This window comes from Serinus canaria, chromosome 5 (assembly GCF_022539315.1).
Source record: "Serinus canaria isolate serCan28SL12 chromosome 5, serCan2020, whole genome shotgun sequence".
Classification (NCBI taxonomy): domain Eukaryota; kingdom Metazoa; phylum Chordata; class Aves; order Passeriformes; family Fringillidae; genus Serinus; species Serinus canaria.
In genome coordinates, this window is record NC_066319.1 from 23,033,930 (window position 1) to 23,050,875 (window position 16,946).

Below are 16,946 nucleotides of genomic sequence, written 5' to 3' on the forward strand. Positions count from 1 at the left end.
AGCATACTCACCATTTCCTCCAAGTAGTCTTGGAGCAGGAATATAATTAGGCAGTTTCAAAGGCCTCTTGGAAGTACACTATTGCATGTTTAAAACTACTGTGTGTCTGTTCTGTGAAAGATGCCATGATAAATGGATAGAACTCTGAATAAATAATAAATATATGTGCACCAAAGGCATTCCCCAGTAGAATGGCACTGGGGAATTTCAATCATACCATTTTGTTGTAATCTTCCCAAAGGCAATAATATGAGAAAGAGGCATTGTTCAGAGCTAAGCCAAGCCATCAAGAAATCTTGTTTGCTGTATATACTTCTGTTTTTAAGGGAGAATACCCAATAATCCATTGTATCTTGACTGTTACCCTGTCTGCAGAAGAGGTTTAATCAGGGTACAAAACAAATGAAAATTTAACTTTTGGCTGATGTCCTTTGAAGATACTGAAATTCCACAGGAAAGCATAACTTTTTATTTTCTTCTTGCCCTGCTGCTTGCTTTTTTCTTTTTTTTTTTACAAAAATAAGCCCTTTTTAAAAAACACTATAAATATGCAGTTGAGTAATAAAGTTAGGTTAAGGGTGGACATATAGGAAGATTACAGGAATTTTAAATTAAGTCCAGTGTGCATTTCAAATTGATGAAACTTAAAACTGCTATTGTGAAGTATTTACAACTCCAGGAAGAGTGATTGAAAGTTGGAAAAAATTCACTTATGATTTCTAAGAAGTTAAATCAAATAATTTCATCAAGAATATGAAGTGATATGTCTCTAATATCTGAGGCAGTCCACTGGCAAAGAATTGGAACAGTGAAGATGCTTTTATGGAAGCAAACAAACATAGTGTTTTCTTAACTGAAGCAGTGGATGCCTTGTTTATCACTTGAGACCTTTAAAAAGGATCAATCAATAGAGATTTAATTGTGTGAAATTCAGTACCTAAATCTGATGATCTAGTTCCATGAGTAATTTAAATGAGCATCTGCCAGTATTGTTCTAAAAGAGACTTGTACCATTTTTCATGTGTTTTCCTTTCCTTTGTGCTACCAAAAACATCTGTGGTTGTGGTTGTGGGGTGAATTGAATCTAGGAGCACATCTGGGTTAAAACTATTATTTTCCTGTTGTTGGTAGTGGACAAGATCACACCTTGACCATTTCCTCTCTCAGGCTTGTTACACAGAGGGTGGGCATGGACAGCTGGTGAGGAAAGAGTTGTGCACTGTTCTTTTGGCAATAGCACTAGCTTAAACTGGGTATATAGCAGGAGTATCTCAATCCATTCCTTGGTATTTCTTCCCCATTTCTATTGAATGTTTATGGAGAGCTTGTATCTAGTCTTCTCAGTTGTATAACCTGAAAATATTAAGTGAGAATTGTTTGCCTGTGTTGCCTGCTAGGGCACATATAATTTGGTTCTAGACAGGGAAGTCCTAAATGTTGTCTTAACATACTTCTTAATGAATGCAGTATTTGGTACACGCTGTGTTTGGTGCTGCTCTACAGAAAGCCTGCTATTCATTTGGGAAAAAATTGGTGAGCTTTTCTTATGTGAGGGCAGAGAGAAAATTATGTGCCACATAGACTGTCACATGTAAGGTTTTGGAAGTATAAGGTGCCTCTAGACTCTAGGGACAAGGTATACAGAATTCAGAAAAGTATTTATTTTATGTCCATTCTGTATGCTTATGCAGCCAAAGCTGTATTATAGCACTTGTTTTTGCCATAAAGTTTATGGAGTCTCTTCCTGCTGGAGGTGTCATACTGTGCCTTCCAGTAAGAGTGATGGAAATGGATTGATGGATGAGTAAGCGAAGAACTCTGAAAATACATGAATAAGACTTCAAGCAAGGACTGAACCTCTAGCTCTTGGCAAAGTACATTGACACTCTTGATCCTTCTCCACCCATCCAACTAAAATCTAAGATCAAGTTATGGATCCAGCTTTATACAGTAGGGAGAGTTTCTGAGGCCTTGGGAAGGGAAAGAAGCAAGCAGAGTTTGCTATGCTGATGCAAGAATCAGTGAGCATCAACCACTGGAGATGAGCAGCCTGGAGAGGATGTGTCAGGGTCACAAATTGACCAGGAGGGTAGTTTGTGGAGTAAAAAGCTGCTAATACCAGCAGGAAAAGCATTCTGTTAGTTGTATTCACATGTTTGTCACAAGGAATGAAAACTTCTTCAGACAGAGGAAAGTTCATCTGAGGTGTGGCATTACATTTGTGATTGCTAGTCACACAAAAATGGTGCCTCATGGCATGTGTTCATGTATTCATGTGTTTTCAGCAGATTGTAAACGAATGCACTTTTTTTCTTAATAAGTTTTTCTGTATTATTTACAGTTGTATGTTTCAGTTACTATATAAAGATACTGAAGAGGGGAATAAATGTTGCAAAAAAAGAAGTCAAAGTATATACAAATGATGTTACAAATGATGACAAATGAGAAACCTTCAGAGAACTGAACTAGAAGCTTAGTAAGAACTGCTTTGCTCTGAAATGGTTACATTTTATTAAATTTGTGTTTTAAAGCAAAAGTAGAACATTCCTAAATTGATGTTCCCACAGCAATGCCAGCATTTGCCTCTGATGGAGAAAAAGAAATAGTATTAAATATTTTTAAAGCTTCAGTTCTGTACACCCAATATTAAAACTCTTCAAGTGTTAATGAAAATTATTTGCTGTTAGAAGTGATTTGAATCAGTATTCATTGGTTATAATAGAGCAGTAACTCCAACTCTTTGCAGATATAAATGAGTGTAATTTGTTTGCATTTACTTCTGCAAAGGATTTACCATGTTCCTGTTACAAAATAAAGATAAAATAATTGAGCATATTTTTACTCTTTGGTTTGCAGGCGTGGCAATGGCAGATTCTGCATGGTAGAGTTCATGGCAAGTGTTTGTCTAATATAAGGCAAGCAAGACACATACAAGCTTCAGGTAAATCAGTCTTTCTTAGTTGTGCTTCTTTGAAATAAAATATAAATGTTTATTCTTCAACATTTTTCAAATACAGAATTTCAGACCTACTCAAAATTTTGTATACAGTTCAATTCTGATCTTTCAAAATTGGGACACCTCAAAATTATTTTCCTCCTGAAGCAAGCAGTGGATGCTGGAAACAGTCATCTACACTGTGTCCTCCTTTGGCATTTTAGGTGTGGTAATATAGAATAGTGATTGCATTTGAGGATCTTTATGGGAGACCTGCAATACATCTTTATTCTCTGTTTGCTTTTGAATCTATTCCCTTTTGTACAATCAGAAAAAAAGAGTGTTTTAGTATCTTGAATTTTTAACACAGAGCTATGCAAGCTGTGTCTGTCTAAACATTGCACAGGGGTGGTTTCCCCATTGAGATTTTTTTTATCTTGCCTTTAAAGATAGGTAAGTTAGTGTTTGAATCTTGTGGCTGAGATGGATGAGGTTGTTAAAGTTCAGCTAAAGTTCAGTTCCTTCTAGGAGTAGGCTTAGTGGTTAACCTGAAAATTTTGTTTGTGTTCACTAAAACTCAATCTTTTCCCAAAAGAAGACCAAGCTCTGCTGTATGTGATAGATCTTCTGTGGCTTGTAGAGTCTTCATAAAGCAAAACATGAATGCGTGCTTTCTGACCTTCATCCAAATAGTAAATGAAATGTCGCTTTAGTTTGTACCTTCTCTATTTGCAACTCCTGGTATATTTTGAGAGTTCCTTAATACCATAATCTGGAGAGAGAGAGCAAACTAAAGTCTTTTGTTGGTGAGATTCTTTGGATTTTATTAACAGACAGATTTTTTTGGAAATTTTTTTGGTAAAGTCGTTTATGAGGTTTTTAGCTGAGATGCAACTGTAACAATGTGATGATACCCCTGACTCTGATTAAGTACATTCTGTCACTAGTTTTCAAAATACCTTTTCACAAAGAAATAAGATTATTATTTCTTTGTACATATTTGTTCATATCGTACAAATGGAAACTCTTGGGACCAAAAAGTTGCTATTCAGCCACATAGTTAATAATACAAGTTATGAATTCTAAGCCTCAGTCACATGTTTTCAGCAGTAGGCCATGGGATTGGTTTGTATTGTTAAAGAGTGTCTTTAACGCTTTCATTTTGGATTGTAAGACTTAATGATCAATCTTGCAGGTGTTTGGGCTGTAAATGCTGACTAGACATGGAACAGACCTTGCAAATAATATCAACTTCCCAAATCTTAAGTAACTTCTGATGTCCTGGTTAGAGTAACTTGAAGCATAGCATTTTAAATGTTTTCCTGTCTTTTTATCTTCATCTGCAGTGGTCCCAAAATGTGCACCTCTTCTGTTCTTCATCCTGTCCTTCCTGTTACATCTGAAGTTGAAAAAACTTATATTCTTATAGTAGAACATACTGTCATGAGTAATTCAACTTGCTAACTGTATAGTTTGTCTGCTACCCTGTACACCCTTTGCGCTGGCAGTGCTGAGAAAAAACAGTATTTGGCAGCCCTGTCTGCCAAAATAAATTGAGCAGGCACAGTGACTGAGCTGTGGCCTTACATTGAACAAGTAGCTTCTGGTGCTGAGAGGTTTAGGTGGTGTAAAGATAGCAGTAGAAGGGCACTTCTCAGATAAAGAAGTTCCTTCTCTGGTAGGGTTTTTATACGGCAGGAGTTTCCCCTTGCTGTCTCTGTTGTGTGTTGCCTCATTAGAAGGGTTGCTACAAAGTGACATTTCTGTGGGTTGTGGCCTGGGCTGTGCAGTGATTGAAACTTCCTCTGGTTTCTGTAGGACTCTCGGTTCCTAATCTGTGTAGTGCGCTTGCTCGCTCGCTCTTTGGTGCATCCTTATCTCCCCCCTGTACTTCTTCCAAAGAAATAGTTCTTTCTATATTTTCAAATTTTCATTATTGGTCACATGGGTTCCCAAAAGTATGTAAATCTGCAGTGAGTCCAGACTGAGCACGGATTTATGTGAGAGACTGTTGACGCCAGGATGTATCTGAGGCTGACCTATGTGGTCTGTTTGATCTGTTGGCCTCTTTAATTGCTAATGGTAACCTTGACAATCCCATAAACATTAGTTCCTGGAAAGCATTATGTGAAATCAGAACTAACTGGTCTAGACAAAGTGCTGACTATGACAGTAATTTTATTGATCAGAATCCATTAAATGATCTGGTATTCTCTTAGATGGTCCTGGGTGCTGGTGGCAGAGAAGTTTTACCACTTAGTAGAAAAACAATATTACTTGATTTATAGGGCTTATATCCATTGTCTGGTACTTGAATAGAGCCACTTCTTTTCATTGCCAGCTGCAGTTCTATTTATATTATATTGCATATCAGAAGTTGCAACTGTTCATCAGCAAGAGTATATTTTGTCACCTTTAGATCTGGCAGGGCCATTAAATCTAAGCATGAAACCTTTGGTTTTTTACATGGAGTACTCAGGTAGTGTCAGTAGTTCCTCCCAGCTTTGAGCAGTAGTTGAAAGTGTCAGCTGTACTCAGCTGCAGCACCTTAGTCAGGGGATGGCTTCAGGAAAATTTTTATGAAAGCTGTGGTAAGAGATCTGAATTTACCCCATTAATTGTTTTGTTGACCATACTAAGCATGAGTGTGGAGCTATGAAAACAGTTGGTTATCTGCATCAAATGCTGGCTGGGGAGAACTTGCTTTGCACAAGAGCTTACTGCCCCATCAGTTAATTACAGAAGTGACCATGCTGCACACATGGTTAGCAGCACCCAGCTGTGTGTATGTGTATACCTTAGTCTGAGGGATCCAAGACCCAGTTTTTCCTGAGAACAAACACAATTGTCTGATTCTTTGGCCTTTGGGCCAGGTTTGTCTGATGTATAAACTTGGATAAATTATTCAGTGTATTCATGTTCTGCATGCAATTAAATAAACCATACTAAAACAATTTGTGATTTAATAGCACTCTCTCAGGCTTTCTACAGGTGGTTGTCAGATTTGCTGCTTGGTTTTTGAAGTTTTTATTGTCTTGGATTTTGCCTTTGATTTGGTGAAGTGTATTTTTTCCCAAAGGTATGGGAAAGAGTTATGGGTTCCTCTGGGTATGTTAGCTGCACTTTTGGTTTCTTTGAAGTTTTTAAATTAATTCACTAGGGTGTTACAGTTACATGTGCAAAGTGAAGATTTTCTTTTTAACATCAAAAAGTTGTTTATAGAGAGATTCTTAAGCATTCACAAGATCAAGTAACTGTATATTTCATTTTATCTGAAAGCTGATTATAAGGAATATAACTTAGCATATAAGCAGAAAATTTATGTTACATGTTGATTTGAAGACATTAGAAGTTAGGCATGAAGAAGGTATGTTAGCAGGAATCTAAGACCCTTTTTTTGGCCATAAAAAAGGCCAAATTTAAAACCCTTTTTTTGGCCATTTTGTAATAAAACTAAAGAAAAGCAGAGGAGTCTGGCTGAGGTGGAAGAACTGTCTTAAGGTAACGTTTGCCTCAATCATGAATTGGAGCTTCATAATCCAGAATGTTGTTGTGAGACAGAACAAAAATAAATATGTGAAGTGTTCTCTGAACAATAGTCAGTTTTGAATAATATTCTAGGAAAGAAAAATTCATAATTTTGAAAATACACATTTCAGATAACTGAATTATGTTTGTCAGGATTCATAGTTTGGGCTTTGTTTTCAACAAATATTATAAGAAAATTGATTTTATTCTTGTGTTTAGGATTCTTTATTCCTTTAGAGGCTTAAGTACTTTATTAAATAAATTGAACAAATAGGAAGAATTTAGAAGAATTGAAATTTCTCAAGAAATCTACCTTTAAGAAAGAGGGAATGAGTACATGTGGTAAATAACCAAGTATATTACATGGCAAGTTAGAAGAGGATGTGGCTCGTTTATTCTCACTTACTAAAATAAAATAGAACAAAAGTTAAATAGGGCCTACTAAGCAGTCAAAATGTGGGAGCTCAGATAGCCTTGTATAATTCTGCTTGCTGGTGGATGCAGTTTTTAGTTTGGTAACTATGGATAAGTAAATAGATATGGATTTTCTGTAAAATACTGCTAAAATAATCCAGGAGGAGGCAGAGAAGAAGGTGGGGGGGGGAAGTCAAGAAACCTCACAAATAAAATATCCCAAGCTTGTTTTTTTTAAATACAGACTAGCTTGTTTTGAGAGTCTGTTACTGAGTTTGCAAAAAGAGAACTTTTGAATCATGAAGTAGCATCCCCTAGATATGAGGTTCTAGAACAGAAAATCTGTATGGTTCCTGGCTGATGATTTGCTTAAGATGTAGAAATAACATTTTTTCCTTGTGTTGCTCAATTTTGTGATCCCTAATTCAGCACTTTTTGAGACATTTCCATTTATGCAGTCATACATCAGAGTTCCCCTCTGCAGGTTCATGGTCATCTGTTAGTGCTGCAGCTGTCAAAATAATGTAATATCGGAGTCTAGGACTGTGGCTACTGCTGTTGGTAGCTGCTACTGTTATGACAGCCAAAAGGCCAGAGAGATGGCATAAGTCCACTGAACATTGCTAGGAAGCTCTAAGACTTCTGTTTTCAGCCATGTTGTGTTTCCAGTCTGTTTGAAATATGAAGCTTCAGTTTTGGTGCTATTGAGGGTTGTTACCACCTCACTATGACTTCTGTTACTAGAAATATGCTTACTTTCCCAGTCCCCAGTGCTTTGCCAGGTAGTGTTCGTGTAATGCTTGTTATTATCTGATGTTAACTCTGAAGTCCTCAACGTGTGTTTTTCCTTATCTTTTAGAGTGAAGACTGGAACAGCTGGACGGAGGGGCGTAGCTGCAGGTATGAACCAGCTAAAGTTTGTATCCCTCAGTTGTATAGTAGAGCTTCCTTATAAAGGTTTGGAGAGATGTTGTTTTTACATTCCGTGATGAAAGCAGTCATTTTCCACTGCAGTGAGCAGTGCTCCATGAACCTTAAACTCTGCAGTTTCCTGCCTTTGTACTGCCAGAGGGGGTTGGGAGTGTTAACAGTTCAGGGCTGTGAGTACTGAGTCAATAGACATCTTTAACTCCCTCTGTAATTTAATAATTTTAGAAACATAACTGCAAAGTAGACATGCATGTCTTCATAGTAATCTCTTGACCAGAACAAATCTGCAGAATTCTGTAGTACATGAAATCCTAAAGGTGAGTATTAGTGGTACAATTCCTTCTGGGCTGAGACAGATTTGATTATGTGCAGTAGAATGAGAACATAGTCCAGTATGAAAATGCATTGAGTCAAATGTGAGGATCTTTTTGTGCAATTTTCTTCCTGCTAGAAGTTCAGTAAGGGTGTATTTCATATGACAGCTGAGACAATTGCCCCTTTTCAGCTTCCAGCTGAGAGTTTAGTGCAGTGTCCTTTGGTTATGTTTGGTTCTCATGGTAGCTTGCATTATAGACAGTCAGCTTGACAACCCAGTAAAAAGCTCTTCTGTGATCTAGTTGTTTCTCTGGTGTAGGAAGTTGGAATGATTTACTATGTGGTCAGAGGAGTACAAAAGAACGTATCAGACTGTTTGTACTGTGCACCTCAAGAGTTTCAGTTCACTTCTGAGACAATTGACCTGTAACTGCTGTGTTGAGTAACGCTGTCAGTATCACCACAACCAAAGTTTGGTGGTTTTTCTTCTGCCAGTGAATTACCTTTGCTATGGCAGAAATATTTAAGGTGTGTTGTAGTCTGTAGACAACCAGGGAGAATTGAGTTTGCATACTGTCTTGAGGAAAGAGTTGTTTTCTGCTATGGACAGACATTTGTTACAGTTTTCATAAATACATTGGGATGGATTTAGTTATGTCTGTATCAGAAAGAAAAACAAATTTGTCTTTAAAGTGCAGGATATCCTGTCTCTTTATATGTTACTTATCAGGGTAGAAACATCTAAAGTTGGTTTAAGAAATCCAGGAACACCTTCATTTTCAAGTGATTTTTTTAGAGAACTGATGATTGACCTCTGTGTTTGGAAATACCGGTTTGAGGACATTTGTCTCCAGGCATTGTGTGGGTTGCAAAACACTCAACACAACAACACTCAGCTTCTTTTCCAACGACTGGTGCAGTGTACTTCGTGCTTCCTGCTCCTATGGTGTCCAGAAGCTTGGAAAGAGAGAATACTGATCATTATGTTTATGGCTTTTTTCTGAAGAATTTCCATTTTTTGAGACAGACTAAACTGATTTGGTCTAGTTTTTCAAACTCATGGGATTCTCCAATTACAAAACCCAGGTCCAGAATCAATATATTTTGATTACTTAAATAACAAAACAATCAGATATTTAAATAGCAAGATAATTGCCAAGTTTCTGGTTGATGAAAATAAGTTGCTTTGATTTGGTGCAAGATCCATGGTTTCTCATCTTAAGAGCAATGTAAAGTTGAATTAATCTGCCTAAATGTGAATAAGAAAGGTGACCAAATTGAAGAGGATGGAGGCTTTTCTTGAACATGTAATAATGGTATGTAAAATTGTTTGTATATGTTCCAGTATGAAATGTCTCATCATGGTTAACACTACAGAGATAGATATCAGAATATACAGAGATATACATCAGAATAAAACGGATGGTATTCTGCTTCTGGTCTGGTACGGAGAATAAAAATGAGGAGGAGTCAGCTTTGCTTTGAGATGAGGAGTCAATCCTACCTCTGTATTGACTGCTGTCATATACACATTTACCATGCTGAAACATGTCTGTGTTCAAGTAAAATTTCTGCATATGAGATATGAGCCCCTTCCAAAATGGAAATCTTTGGCATGGAGATAAAAATGGGCATTAAAAGATTGTAGATTGTGATCTTAAGAGTCTTCTCCAACCTTAAAGATTCAATGACTGGAGTCTAGACAGAGACTAGACTCTTGACATGATGCCATGACAGAGTTCAACCATTAACCTAACACTGCCAAGTGTCACTAAACCTGTCCCTAAGCACCACATTTACACATTTTTCAAGTGCCTCCAGGGATGGAGATGTTAACACTTCTCTGGACAGCCTGTTCCAATACTTGACAACCGTTTCAGTGAAGAAATTCTTCCTAATATCCAATCTAAACTTCTGGTGTGACTTGAGGCCATTTTATCTGGTCTTGTTACTTGGGAGAAAAGACTGACCCCCACCTCAGTACAATGTCCTTTTAGGTAGTTGTGAAGAGAAGTCTCCCTTCATCCTCCTTTTCTCCAGGCTGAACAACCCCAGCTCATTCAAGTTCCCCCCTGAAAGACTTGTGCTTCAGACCCTTCACCTGCTCCATTGCCCTTCTTTGGATGTGCTCCAGCCCCTCAGTGTTCTTCTTGTAGTGAGGGGCCCAGACCTGGGCACAGCTCTTGAGGTGTGGCCCTCACCATTGCCGGATACAGGGGGACAATCACTGCCCTGGTCCTGCTGGCCACACCATTGCTGATGCAGGCCAGGATGCCCTTGGCCTTCTTGGCCACCTGGGCACTGCTGGCTCACGTTCAGCTGCTGTCAGCCAACCTTCCTAGGTCCTACTCTGCTGGGAGCTTTCCAGCCCAACTTCCCTGAGCCTGGAGCGCTACATGGGGTTGTTGTGACCCAAGTGCAGGACCTGACACTTCACCTTGTTGTGCTGCACACAGCTGGCCTCAGTCTGTGGATCCAGCCTACCCTGATCATCTGCAGAGCTTTCCTATCCTCTGGCCATCAACACTCCTACACAGCTTGGTGTTGCCTGCACACTTGCTGAGGATGCACTTGATCCCTTCACTCAGATCATTGATAAAGAGATTAAACAGGACTGACCCCAATGCTGAGCCCTTGGGATCACCATGGTGACCAACCATCAGCTGGATGTAACTGCAGTCACCCCCACTCTCTGGGCCCAGCACTCCAGCCAGCTTTTACCCAGCAAAGAGTACACCCCTTCAGATCACGGAAAGTCACTCTGTCCAGGAGGATGCTGTGGGAAACAAAGTCAAAGGCTTTACTGGAGTTCAGGTAGACAACATCAAAAGCCTTTCCCTCATCCACTCAGCAGCTCACCTTGACATAGGAGATCAGGTTGGTCAAGCAGGACCTGCCTTTCAGATAGCCCTGCTGGCTGGGCCTGATCCCCTGCTTGTTCTGTGCGTGTTGTGTAATGGCACTCAGGATGATCGGCTCCATGACCTTCCCCATTACAGAGGTCAGGATCACAGGCCTGTGGTTCCCCAGATCCTCCTTTCAACCCTTCATGTAAATGAAGTGTAACATTTGTAAGCTTCCAGTCAACTGGGACCCTCCCAGTCAACTGAGAGCCCCTGTTTAGGCCATGTTTCAACTTTCTTTGGGTAACATGCAACAAAAAGCTTTCCTTTGGAAAAAATGAAATGCGAGAGATACTACAACAAAAGTACTACTATTTTTTGTAGCATAATATTAACTGGTTTTTGTTTGTATCCTGGTACTAGTCATAAAAACAATTTGAGATTAAAGGACTTCTCAAAATCCTTGTCCAGCTGTTCTGGTGGCCGCAAAGAACAGTGGAACTTGAGACTTGTTGCTTTTAGTCCAAAAGGTCTCTCAAAACTCAGAGGAAGAAAAAAAAGACTATCAGAAAAAAATTTAAATGTGTCTAAGTGCTATTCTGACATTTCAGTGAGGAGAATAATAATTTGTATTTTGTTCCTTTGAGTTAAGGTAACAAATTACATTTCTTAAGTAAAAAAAACTGACTCTGGCCAGTTCTTACTTTAAGGTTTTAGTTTACATGTGCACAAAATGTGTTGCTTGCCATAAACTTAGAAGAGTTTTTTGATTCAGAGGTTCTCTTCCTCCAGGTTAATATAAATAATATAAAAATATAACAATCTTTGTACATGGTATTGTCTTGGAATTGTGTAGCTAGTTCTGTTGTTTCCCCTGCAACCAATATGCAACCACACAGCCTTCTCTGTGTAAATGTAGTTGCTTTGCCTGCTGTAATGCTTTATGGCATGTTTGGCTTGAGTACAAGCAGACTGTTAAGAGCTTTCCAAGAATGACTGGATTTCCAGGTCCTTACTAGAGGAATAACTTCTGGCTCTGTTTCAGTGTCAGAAGACTGTCCTAAAATGTGTAGATGAGTCCTTAAAAATCTGGTGAATATTGTAGAGATTGCAAAACGTTTTTTTCCAGTGTATCTTTTTGACTAAGTACAGAGCTTCAGATTCGTGTCATACAGGAAAGGACAGGAAAATACAGGAATATCTGAAACCAGATTTGTAAGTACTGTGTTGGTATTGACAAGATAAATAAAGTTGAAACAAAATTTTCTGTTCCATAGAGCTGCTTGCAGGATTGTTTCTTGCACAAAAAGATGGCCAGGAGTTTACCTTCAGCTATATCCATCTTAAAAAGAAAAAAACCAAAACCAAACCAAACCAAACTCAGAGGCAACATTTAGGAGAGAGAAAGAGGGCAAAGACGCTGTTAAGTGAAATCTGTACCTTGCCTTCAGCACAAGATTGCTTGCAAGCCTTATATTCTTATTCTCTTGCAGTAAAGATTTGAGCAGTGAAGTGCAGGTGTGAAATGCCCTCTGTATTTCTGTGTCTCAGGGTCTGAATTCAGTCAATAAACAAAAAGAAAGGGTGCAAGGGGAAAACTCAAACCTTGTCGCTCCCTAAAATGTTTCATCTTATCCCCTGTCCTTCCACAGGGTAGAAATGTGTGTCCTCTCCTCTTATACTCATTTCCTGCTTTGTCTCCTGTGTCATACAGCTCCCTTCATTTCCTCTTACTATTGTTGTGACCAAGCCACTTTTCCTACTTTCTCAAGAATTTTTTTTTGTCTGCAGTGCCAAAGTGTCTACAGGTCTTTCCGATCTCTCTTAGGTATTTATGGTTTCCATAGTTTTTTGTCTCTTGCAAAGTGCAAGAATTTTTATGTTCTAGCAATGTGATTAGAAAAATTCAAAATGCTTCTCAAAATCAAACTACTGGAATGTTTGGATATGTTAAAAAAAGTACAAATTTAAAGTGATATTTTCTTTACATACCTTACTGTAGGGCTTAAGCAGTACCTGAAATAGATATTTCACATATACTGATAAAAAAAACTAAAAAACAAACAAAACAGAATCTAGAGGTAAGGATAAAGACCTTTAATTTTTTTAATTGTTTCTGTTATTGTTGTCTTTAGTATACTAGAACTTATACTACAACTAGTATACTAGAATGCGGGGAAGAAACCTGTACATGTCTGCTTTAAAAGCAATTGCCCTGAAATACATCAATGCTTTTTCCTAATATCAATTATTAATTGTAAAATGTCTTGAGGGTTAAGCATGTGATGTTTACTCCTTGTCTGTGATTTGACAAAATTAATTTTTCTAGGGAACCTGCATTAAGGCTTGTTGTTATCTCTTCTACAGGTATTGGTGCTCTAAGGGGCTGTCCTGCATTAATTGCTTCAAATTTGTTATTTGGTCTTTTAGCAGTTTGTTTGCTTATATGCTTTGTGTCTGGTACCTTTAATACAGTGTTTTCTCAGCCAGACTTCTGTTGTCTTCTTTGCATCACAGTAAGTTTTCCTGTGTCCTGTGCCTTAGTTTTAAATTCACTACTACGATTTGCATTCACAACTCTCTGCATTCCCTTAGTCTGAAAAAGACACAGAAATCTGCAAAATAAACAAAATGTATCAGGGAAAGACAGAAATGTAACATAAATTTCAGATCACTGTTCTGAAGGTAACAGTTGAGAACTTTAATTACAAAATTTCAGCTAGCAAAAGAATATATGTTACAATATAAGGTAAAGAAAACAATACAGGTACCTCTTCTTATATTTCTATGAAGATGAATGTAAGTATGTAATATATCGTTGGGGAATGGGTATATGGAGATAATTAAACACCGAAGAGAATATGAAGTTTCTAGGAAACTGTCTTAATTAGAAGATTTTACTTACATATAGGCATATTTTTCCCTATTTCACTTTGCTAATTTAGTAGTCTGCTGTCCTAGTGCTGCACAAGTACTTCCTTGAAAACAGGGTGAGTGCATACTGTATGCCTTTGGAAAAATCCACATATACTAACTGAAGTTTTTTATCACTCTGTACATAGCACTATAGCAGACTGAGGTATTTGAAATTCTTTGGAGGTTTTTTATGTAAATAAGAAAATTAAATAGATACAGGTTCTGGAAGGGATAGTTGGATATACCTCAAGGTAATGCTGTGAAGGCTATCAGCTTTCATACTCCATATTGACAGTAGGGTAATGAGAAATTTTATGGTCAGAGATGGATGCTTTAGGTCCCTGTCAGGAGGTAGTCTCATGGCCAGGCTATTCCCTTTTTCTCTCTTTGGTAATGCCTGTGCAAGCCTTTGTAGCATCATCACTGAAGCAGCAGACACAGCTACAACTGGTCAAGCACTGGGTTAGCAGTCTCATGCTGCTGTGTTAGCTCTCAGCTGTGCACTAAGAAGGTAAAACTCAGGGTAGCCTTGTGCAGCTGTTCTGTCCTAGAGAAGAACATTGTCTGCAGAGCTGTGGGCTGCTCTCATGGCAGAATTCCAATAGCCACAGCCCCGTCAGGATATTCACAGCACAGTCCTGTGGCCCCTTGCAGGCAAGCAGGTGAAGAGGCAGTGTATCAGAAGATGAGAGGAAAAGTTTGTAGGCCACTGCCTTAAACTTTGTGAACTTCATACATGTATTTCAAGAGGGTCCTAAGACTGGTAATTCAGCTTCCTCCAAGTTCTCATTAGATGTGCTGTCAGTAGCAGTTACTGGCAGAGCAGGACTTAGTTGCAGTTTGGGGTGGGCTTATTTTGACTTCTCAGATTTGAACAGATGTTGTAACCTGTTTCCTGGTAGATAAACTCTCATATTGCAGAGCTGCTGTCTGCCATTTGGTGTAAGTTGTCCTCAGGAGTGAGCCAGATACTGAGTATATCACAGATTGAATTTGTTCATCAGTTGTGTGGTGACATAGTGAAAGCAATTGCAAGGCATTATAAAAAGAAGGAAAAGTGTATATACTGATTGCTCTCTGTGCTGTCACATTTCCTGAAGTCCAGAGGTGTGGGGTTTGGGGTTTTTTGTTGTGTAGTTTCTGGTGTTGGGGGAGGTCTTGGGGAGGATTTAATGTTACTTACTAAAGCAATTGAATATAGTGCAGATGTTTTGAATGAGCGTTTGCATCATGTGTGTACAGTTCAGTTCTTGAGTAGCTTTAACAGGACAACTCTTCCTTCTTCTTTTTTTTTTTTCCCCTTACATAGTGTGGTTTGGTTTATCCTAATACAAATGCATAGGCAAATTCCCACTCTTTGGTATGTTCTAGGCCTATCATTGCCATTCACAGAGATTCTGTGTGAAGTATATGTCGTATAGCAGGAAGAACAGACAGTCATGTGTATTTGAGGAGGCCCATAAACAATTTCAGACAAAAATGTACCTGTATGTGTTTCTTGTCTGTCTTTTTATAAGCTTCACTGTTTAGAATTAATTAGAATAGCAAATTTCCTCACTTCAGTGCCAAGTTTTGTCTCCTTTTTCAAGAAAAATCATTCCCTGATTTTTCAAAATAAATTTTATACAATTTACTGCTACAATTTGTCTTTACTATCAAAAAAGGTATGTTTAGCTGCTGTTTCATTTTTCTCTTAAGACTACTTAGGCAGAGAAAGCCTCATCATGTAAGCCAGAAGGCTGGGTGACTTGCTGTTTCATCTGCTGGCAGAGAGTTGGGAGTCCTGGGGATTCTTCAGTCAGACGAAAGTTCATAATTCATTCCTTTTGAGCTTTCACAGAATTAATTGAAGTAGAAGCTAGAGGACTTCACTCACAAGCCAGAGAAGTAGATCAGGAATGTATTGATGTACCTCAAAAATTTTTTCCCAGAAATATTTTGAGGAAGGGGAGGGGAAAAAAAGCTTTTAGTATGATCTAGTTTTAGAGTTAAATTTATTTACCTGATTTGTAAAAATTCATCTACATCTACATCTCATTTATCTGCTCTCAGATAAATGCATAAGAGGAAGCACTGCAAAACTTTGGTAATTCCAAGGTAAAGGCAGTTGTCTTCCCCTCCTATCCCTTTTCTCCACCTTCTGGGAACTTCTACCAAAGTTCACATAAATAAAATGTTATTCAGTTAATTTAATCTGAATTGTAGGCAGCCCAAAAACTTCATGTATTTTGATGGTAAATTCAATATTCTCAATGTGTCAGATTTGTGTACCCACAGTGCATAATAGTCAAAGATATTGGCAGAGGAAGAAACTGCAGTTTTGGCAACTAGGTAAGGGGCTTTTTGTACCCAGTGAGGCATGGGGAGACAGTTTAGATTTCAACACAAGCAGAAAATATTCTGACCATATGCTTACATGATCAACAATGAAACAACAAAATATTGACAAGCAACTACTGTATTTTGATGCATGTAACCTAGGGGCTATCAGTTTAAAAACAAAACTGCAATTCAGCAGCACTGTAAGAATCTCGATACGCACAGATAATACAAGGGGAAGTTTATTCTATGACCTGTCTCCTTCAGAGCTTCACAGTGTCTGATTTCCCCATAGCCTACATCCTTTCCCATAGCTTGCTCTCACCATGCCAGTAGTCCCTCAGCTTCAGATTTGTGTATGCTGTCTGAGTACAGAATGTATAAAATAAAAGATGGTATTATCTTCAGCTTTCAGAATTAATTGCTCATTAAAACTAGGCTTTCTTAGGAAAGAAAATTATAGAGGATTTTCAGTTTTGTGGTGAATTTTCAGGATTTTTTAGCCCTAGGATGTGATGTAATTCTGTAAACTTGAAAAGCAAATAACTTTCACCATTTGTACTCTGCAGTCTCTGAGGAGCCCATATAATGACACATTCTGCAACATCATCTAGGGCTTCAGAAGTGTAAAAATTGAGATCTAGTGTGTAGTACATAGAAGTTTTTTAATGTTCCTACTGTCATATGAGTGCTGCATTTAAATGTGTAGCTACAGTCCATGGAGCTTGGAATTTCAGACATTGTTT

The 16,946-nt window shown here is 38.2% G+C and overlaps 1 protein-coding gene across 15 annotated transcripts in view; it reads left to right on the forward strand.

Moving 5' to 3' along the window:
* CELF1 (CUGBP Elav-like family member 1) overlaps positions 1-16,946 on the forward strand; it is a 57,842-nt gene that overhangs the window by 7,922 nt on the left and 32,974 nt on the right. For 10 of the 15 annotated variants that reach the window (XM_050975650.1, XM_050975651.1, XM_050975647.1 and 7 more), the window contains exons 2-3: positions 2,857-2,941; positions 7,737-7,777. The gene's annotated coding sequence lies outside the window, so the exon portion shown is untranslated. The remainder of the gene's footprint in view (positions 1-2,856; positions 2,942-7,736; positions 7,778-16,946) is intronic. The other 5 variants (XM_030239864.2, XM_050975654.1, XM_050975655.1 and 2 more) reach the window with 1 other exon arrangement.